The sequence below is a fragment of the Micropterus dolomieu genome, linkage group LG08 (genome assembly GCF_021292245.1).
Source record: "Micropterus dolomieu isolate WLL.071019.BEF.003 ecotype Adirondacks linkage group LG08, ASM2129224v1, whole genome shotgun sequence".
NCBI classification, from domain to species: Eukaryota; Metazoa; Chordata; class Actinopteri; order Centrarchiformes; family Centrarchidae; genus Micropterus; species Micropterus dolomieu.
Window position 1 is genome coordinate 5,390,612 of NC_060157.1, and position 7,244 is coordinate 5,397,855.

Consider the following 7,244-nt stretch of genomic DNA (forward strand, 5'->3'; position numbering starts at 1 on the left):
ACTGCATTTATAGGTTAGATTATTCCTATTCCTGTTGACGTCATTTCTGTAATCCCTGTAAGTATTTAGAGTTCTTAGGTTAATTAGTTTTATGATTAGCATATCATTTCCTTTGTGTAGTTAGTGCACTATAGTTATATCATAAGCAGCAGTACTGTTTATTTACATTGAAGCCATTTCTGTATCCTTTCTAGACCACTCATACATATATTTGGCTTTTCAAACTAAAAATACAAGATTACTGGACTGTACAAACATACCTGCATCCATACCTGAAAATGTGAACAAAAACTAAAAGCTTTAAAAAGGACTCACTTTGAAGAATCTACAATGTCCAAAAATTCTTTGAGCTGTTTTCCCCCACTGATAAATAGCAGTTATCTTTTGCAGGTTACAGCTTCACACAAAATCGATAATTAAAAATACATAAGAAGTCAGCATTGATTATTAGATAAGTTCAATGTCAACAAAGCATGATAAAGTTGAGTGAAAGTAGATGGATGAGTCGTTGGCAGGAAAAGGAACAAAAAAGGCAATGCTGTAAAAGTACAAAAATCTCATTTGTGTACTTTATTTAGACAGAAACTGGTAATTTTTGTTTTCTCTGTTCTCTAAAGAATTAGAGACTGAAAATCACATATCAAGTTCAAATGTTTATCTACAGAGAAGACATACACTACTGTCACAACAAGTTTCATTTGTAAATGCTGCAGTTGAATGCTTTCATTGTTTGAATAGAAGGCAAAAGTCTTAATCACAAAGAGCAGTAGGCCTATTTGGCACAAAGCCACATTTTACCACAAATTTAATTCAATCCCATTGCCAAGCCAAGAAAGGCCCATTTTACGACCAAAGGAGAAGCCTGTCCCGAACACCTTTGCCTCTACACCTGCCAAACTGATCTTGGCACCAGTATCTGCTGCCAGACCGACTGTAGCTTTCACAGGACCAGCGGTGAGTGAAGCACTGGCCAGTTGTGCTTTGCCAAAGACTTTGATGCTGACAGATGTCAGAGAGGCTTCGACTTCTGCACTGGCGTCGGGCCCTATGATCTCAAAGCCCCCTACTATGAGAAAATGACAATAAATCATAATTCAAATGTAGTATTTTGAGAAAAAGTTTGTTAAGAATTTCATTAAAAAGGAATTATTTAAGGGTAATCATAAAACATGGCTTTCATCCTTTTCCAAACATCAACTTCTGGAGGAAGTGTGCTGCCCTCTGTGACTTCAGACCAGTTTTGTCACATCCCTGTTCCAAACAGAAGTCCACCAAAGACCATCTGATATTCTGGATTTCATCCTAATTTGTTGGGTTGAGGTGTGTGATGTAAATTTGATATTTTACTGTGTTTACTGTTTCACCCTGCATGCTCCATTAGTATACACCAATGTTTCAGTGTGTGGTTTTTGATCATCTTATTATGTTTACTTTTATAGTGTATGTAGTTCAATAAAACAGTGTTTTGTAATTTTATTTGTTGTAAACTAAACGTTTACTAAAATGTAATCTGTCTCCCCAGAAGACCTCATTATTCTATATTTATTGGAGGATAGTATGCACTTATTATTAATAGTGTTTGCTTACCTGACATCTTCAGGAGAAGTCGTTTACTCTGAAAGAAAGAGCAGGAATGTCAGGAGCAGATTATGCATTTGCTCATCAGTGGTAAACCAACAGAACTGTGTTGATGAAGTGAGTCAGAACTGTACACAGGAGGACAATGGCGGCATGTGTGTCAGGTACCAGCAGGACTGGTGTGACATATAAAGATCTGTCCAGGGACAGCAGATGTAAATTAGCATTTTGGCACACTATTTATTTATTTATTTATGTATTATTATGTACATTGTCCCTGTTAAATAAACCTGAAATAAATAAATAAACAAAAGAAGATAAAAATAAAATTTCATTATTCTGTAACAAGAAAAACCAGTCAATTAGAAAATATTAATTACTGATACATACTGCACCATTTGGTATTTATTGTAAACTTTCAGTCATAGCATTAAACATCTATACATTTGTTTGCATATTAAACCTCACAAGAATTACTTACCTAATGAGGTAGCTTGGTTTATAGGAGATGCAAGACTACATCCATTGAAGGGCTTAAATACCAAACTGCAAAGTGTAAAACAACAGCTCAAAAAAAAAGGGGGCAGAAAGTAGGTGGGGCCCGTGGTCACATTCCCCTCACTATCATAAAAACAAAGTAAGATAAAAAAAAAAAAAAAAGTAAAGATAGACAGTAAAGCAAACAGTCACAATAGAAATCCTCAACACATAATTTATTGTCTAACCATACGGTTAAAAAAAACACTTTAAAGGGATAAAAAAGATTTTTCTTGTGAGATTAAAACAAGACTGAGAGTCTTCAGCCATGCTAGCAGCTCTGTGAGGCACAGCCACACTTTGAGCTAAATATTAATGTCAGCATGCTAACATGCCATTAGTTTTGAAGGAATTTGGTTACAAACCAAAGTATTAAAATTTGACCTGTTGATGGCTTGAAATGAAAAGTTGAGTTTTAACAAAGTGATTACAAGTCATCCTGAGAATAACATGAATGTGCACCAAATTTGATAATACTCCTTTTAAAAGTTAAATACATTTTGGGCCTATTTGCTTTACATTTTGGATTTAAGCAGCTGAATGTCAAAGCTCAGTGACATGAACAGAAAAACATTTCAGCTGTTCTTAAGTTTCCCTTTACATTAGAGAAACATTTATTTCACACTGCATGGCAGCATTACACATATTTCTATAGGTCTTGTTGTTTGTTTCAGCACTTCATTGCCGCTTTAGATTATTTTACTGTGGAAAATATTCAGAAAATATAAATCTTAGGCAACACAGGTACCATGAGTCTTACAGGGGCTTTTGACCTTCCTGTTTATAAGAATATGTTTCAAAGTTGTTTACGCTTGACTGAAGTGGGGAGAGTTTCATTCTGAGTTATTTCGCTCCATCCTGTCAAACAGAAAGCAAAAGTAAAAAGCTTCTGAAATGCCAGAGTGGGGTGGGGGTTAATTATTATGTATTCCATCCAGAGACACACAGATAGAAAACATGTCCAAGACATGTAATGTAAAACAAATTAAAATATTTCTTATTGTTTTAAAGGAAACCACACAAGACAGGGGCCAGTGAATACAGGCAACAGGACAGCAACCACACAGAAACAGGCAGACAGGATCAGTTCAATGACTTATTTCCAAAAAAACATCTGAAGGCTTGCCATACCCCAAGGCAGGCAAAGGTCAAAACCAGATAAGGCAGTACAAACAGGCAAACAATTAAAAGAAGGGAGGCAGACGTTGTCGAACTCCTGGTCTCCCAGGTTTCTCAAAATGTTAGATTAAGGAAGAATAAACTTTCTAAGAATGCTGATGTATTTGAGAATGAAAAATTGCAGTGAACTATGTGTGACCTTTATGTGATTTAGATTAGAGAGGTTCACTTTTTGGGTTAAATGTTCACGACACCTTCTTTTTTTAATCAAAGATAAGCAACTGCAGGAGGCTGTTTCTTGCAATGAACTAGTGAACTATGTCTGACCTTTATGTGACAGCCACACTTGTGCTGGATGTTACACCCTGCAGTTTGCAGAAGCAGAAAAAGATCTACAGTTGATCTGCCCCTGACCACATTGACTCGTAGAGACACTATAGTTTTGTTTTAGAGTCCCTAAATGGAAATATACAGCAACCGTAATCACATTCAGGGAGTATGTTGCAGATGTTTAAAAATATTCTTTTAGCTGCAGACAAATATGAGTAGTTTGTATAAAAGTGTGAGATGTAAAACACAAACATAAACCAAATGAATGCATCACAACTTGCCTTTTCTGCCTGTTTCCACTCATCATAATATGTTTGATTTAAAACTAAAACTATTTCTAACAACATCTATTCTGATTATATTATTAACTATAACTATTAATTCTTCCATTGGTTTCTAGCTGTGGGATTTGAGTTTCTGACTCTGAGTGTTTTGTCAGAGTGGTTGGAGGATTTAACTGTGCGCTCTCTCCATAAACTGCATAAAAGATTACATGGAGAGCTGTTTTCTCTCTTCAGCTCAGCACGTTCCATACAAACATGCAGCTCAAAGTGCATCAAAGAGCAAAATTAAAGAAGCTCAGACAAGAAAGTAACATACCAAAAATAGAAACTATTATTTTAAGACAAAAATTACAACAAGAGAACAACAAAATGTTAAAAAAATAAATAAAAATAAATAAAAGTCACTACAGGCATAAAAAAGTATTAAACTAATGATGGCTTTGACAGAACAAATGAGGATTAAAGCCAGCTTTAAAATATATTTCTTACGGTTTCTTTTAAAAATGCCCTCAGAGTTGGAGTCTCTCAGGTCCCCCAGCCAGACTGTTCCAGAGACTAGTGCAACTTTGGCAACAGGCTGACTCACCATGCGTTTCTGCTGAAATCCTTGGGTTGACTAGGAGGCCAGCTGCAGAGGATCTGAGGGACCTGCTAGGGAGGGACATATCTAAAAACATATTTGAGATGGTGTCAGGCCATTCAATGTTTTAAATATTAGTAAGAAAATCTCAAAATCCATTCTAAAATTTGTGCTCTTTGTGCTCTCTGTGTTGTCATCATGATCATGGGTGAAATAGGATGTTATGAACGCTTTCCTCGGGGGGGTTTTATCGCTGGACTACTGCCAAATGTTCACACACAATGCGAATAAACACAACCCGAGATTACTAAAGCTGTATGAACCCAAAGTAGACATTTTGCTGTGATTTTATAGCAATAAACAGATCTAATTAATGCCAAAATAACTACAACATGATGCCGATCTGTTAAACATATGAATTCATGCTTGGTCAGCTCTGTCAGCAAATCAGCAGGACAACAACTTTTTAAAGGTTTGTTTTCTGAATGGAGTTTGGACCAATCAGGGCTATGCTATGCTAACTTGTTCACAGTAAGGCACAACGATAGCTGGAATAACATTACAGACACATATTTTCTGAACTCACCAAGTAGTTCAACTTCCTCGCTTTCTTTTATCTAAGTAATGTCAAATTTTATCCATTTTTTATATAAATATGCAGTTGTCCTACAGAGCTCTGGGTGCCCACCGACGCTAACAACAACATTGGAACCAGATGCACACGGAAGCTAGCTGCCGAGAAGCTCCAGTGAAGATAAATCAATGTTGTAATCTCAAAAACTAAAGTAAAAAGCTAATTTCATAAAAGTAGTTTACAATCACATCGCTGATAGGCTATCGCGTCTTGGCTTTTTGTGTAAAACACAAAGCCAATCACAAGCCACTTTTTCCTTTTTGAGGTGAAGGTAATTTTAAATAGTTTATAGACTGCTGGTTTATTTTATACGCTGCTGATATTTTTGTAAAATCATAATTTGCAAAGTAACCAGTAACTTGTAGTGAAGCAAAAAGTAAACTATTTCTGAGTAGATGTATAAAGTAAATGGTGACCTTGTACACAGGATAAGTGGTGGCCGATATGTGAGTGAGTGAATGAGTGAAGTAGTGGTTGTGGTTAGGGTCTAAAGGATATGAATATAAGTAAATGTAATGTCCTCTTGTACAGGCATTCAGGTCACAGCTTGCTCTGTAAACTCCAGTTTGCCCCAGTTTACATTGTTGAAGGTAAGAACTGAACACTAACTAACTAACTAACATACTTGGACAAGCCAAGAAAAATTGATGGGAAAAAGGTAAAGACACGTCAGCTTAAAGAATATTGATGCTTTGACCGTTTTTAATGATTCACATTAAACCCTGGACTCATGTATGATGTGGCACTGGATATGTGGAAGTAACAGCCAAATCATCCCTGTTTTCTGAACTGCTGAGACTTTAATGACAACATGTAATTGTGATGAGATATGTTTAACCATTAGCCAGATCAATAACAGCATCTCTCAGACATCATTACTTATTTGAGTGCTTCTGTGTGTCGTTGTGAGTCCATCTGATTGATGACTGAAGATGACTGAATAAACCTACAGAAAAGACAGTTTTTATTTCAAGTCTATCTTAAAACAATACTCACATTCAAAGTAATTTCTGTTTGTACTCTTAGCTGTAGGTTGTTTGGTCTTTATAGACCTTTAAACTCTTCCTTGAGACCACATCTTACTTATAGATCAGCAGCAAAGTACAATTGTTGGAAAACAATGAAAATGTTAGATTAAGGAAGAATAAATTTACAAAAAATGCTGATGCATTTGAAAATGAAAAATTTATTTTAAACTGCTTTCTTTCTTTTTTTTACTAAAGGACCTTTACTTTTGTTTTTTTCAATGAACTAGTGAACTATGTGTGACCTTTATGTGACAGCAACATTTGTGCTGGATGTTACACCCTGCAGTTTGCAGTTGCAGAAAAAGATCTATAGTTTATCTGCCCCTGACCACATTGATTTAGAGACACTGTATGCCTGATTGCAGAGAGCTATTAACTATTTGCTGTAGGTCCATTAATATGGAGTTAAGAATTGTTTTTAAAAAGTCTGATGGCATTATGTCAAGACAGCAAGTAGATGCTTTAAGATGTTGAACTCTTTCTTCTAGGACTTTTTTATCAATTGTAATAAATTGCGACATAATAACCGAGTTCTGTCTGGTGGTCGTGGTAACGGTACAGAAACCTTGTTGGACTGTGTAGTTCTAATGGTCCGTCTAATACCTGTTATTTTTTCACTAAAGAAACACGCTAATTCATTACATTTCTCAGTGGAGATGCGTTCTGATGCTATCTGCTTTACTGGGTTTATAAGCTTGTCAACCATGGCATCAACTGATATAACAGAGAATAGTTCAGCAAAATCATCAATAAAATTAGCAGAATATCATGGAGGTCTGTAAATGTTTGCGACAGCTTCTTTTTTTAATCAAAGACAAGCAACTGCAGGAGGCTGTTTCTTGCAATGAACTAGTGAACTATGTGTCACCTTCATGTGACAGCCACACTTGTGCTGGATGTTACACCCTGCAGTTTGCAGAAGCAGAAAAAGATCTACAGTTGATCTGCCCCTGACCACATTGACTCGTAGAGACACTATAGTTTTGTTTTAGAGTCCCTAAATGGAAATATACAGCAACCGTAATCACATTCAGTGAGTATGTTGCAGAGGTTTAAAAACATTTTTTTAGCTGCAGACAAATATGAGTAGTTTGTATAAAAGTGTGAGATGTAAAACACAAACATAAACCAAATGAATGCATCACAACTCGCCT

At 35.9% G+C, this 7,244-nt stretch overlaps 1 long non-coding RNA gene across 1 annotated transcript; it reads right to left on the bottom strand.

Annotated features, from left to right (window-relative positions):
• Positions 1-539: 539 nt before the first annotated feature.
• On the bottom strand, positions 540-4,446 carry LOC123975382. Its single transcript, XR_006826045.1, has 4 exons — positions 4,338-4,446; positions 2,060-2,199; positions 1,588-1,615; positions 540-1,066 (listed from the first exon to the last, which is right to left on the bottom strand). It is a non-coding gene; the product is annotated as an uncharacterized LOC123975382 (long non-coding RNA).
• Between the last annotated feature and the right edge of the window lie 2,798 nt (positions 4,447-7,244).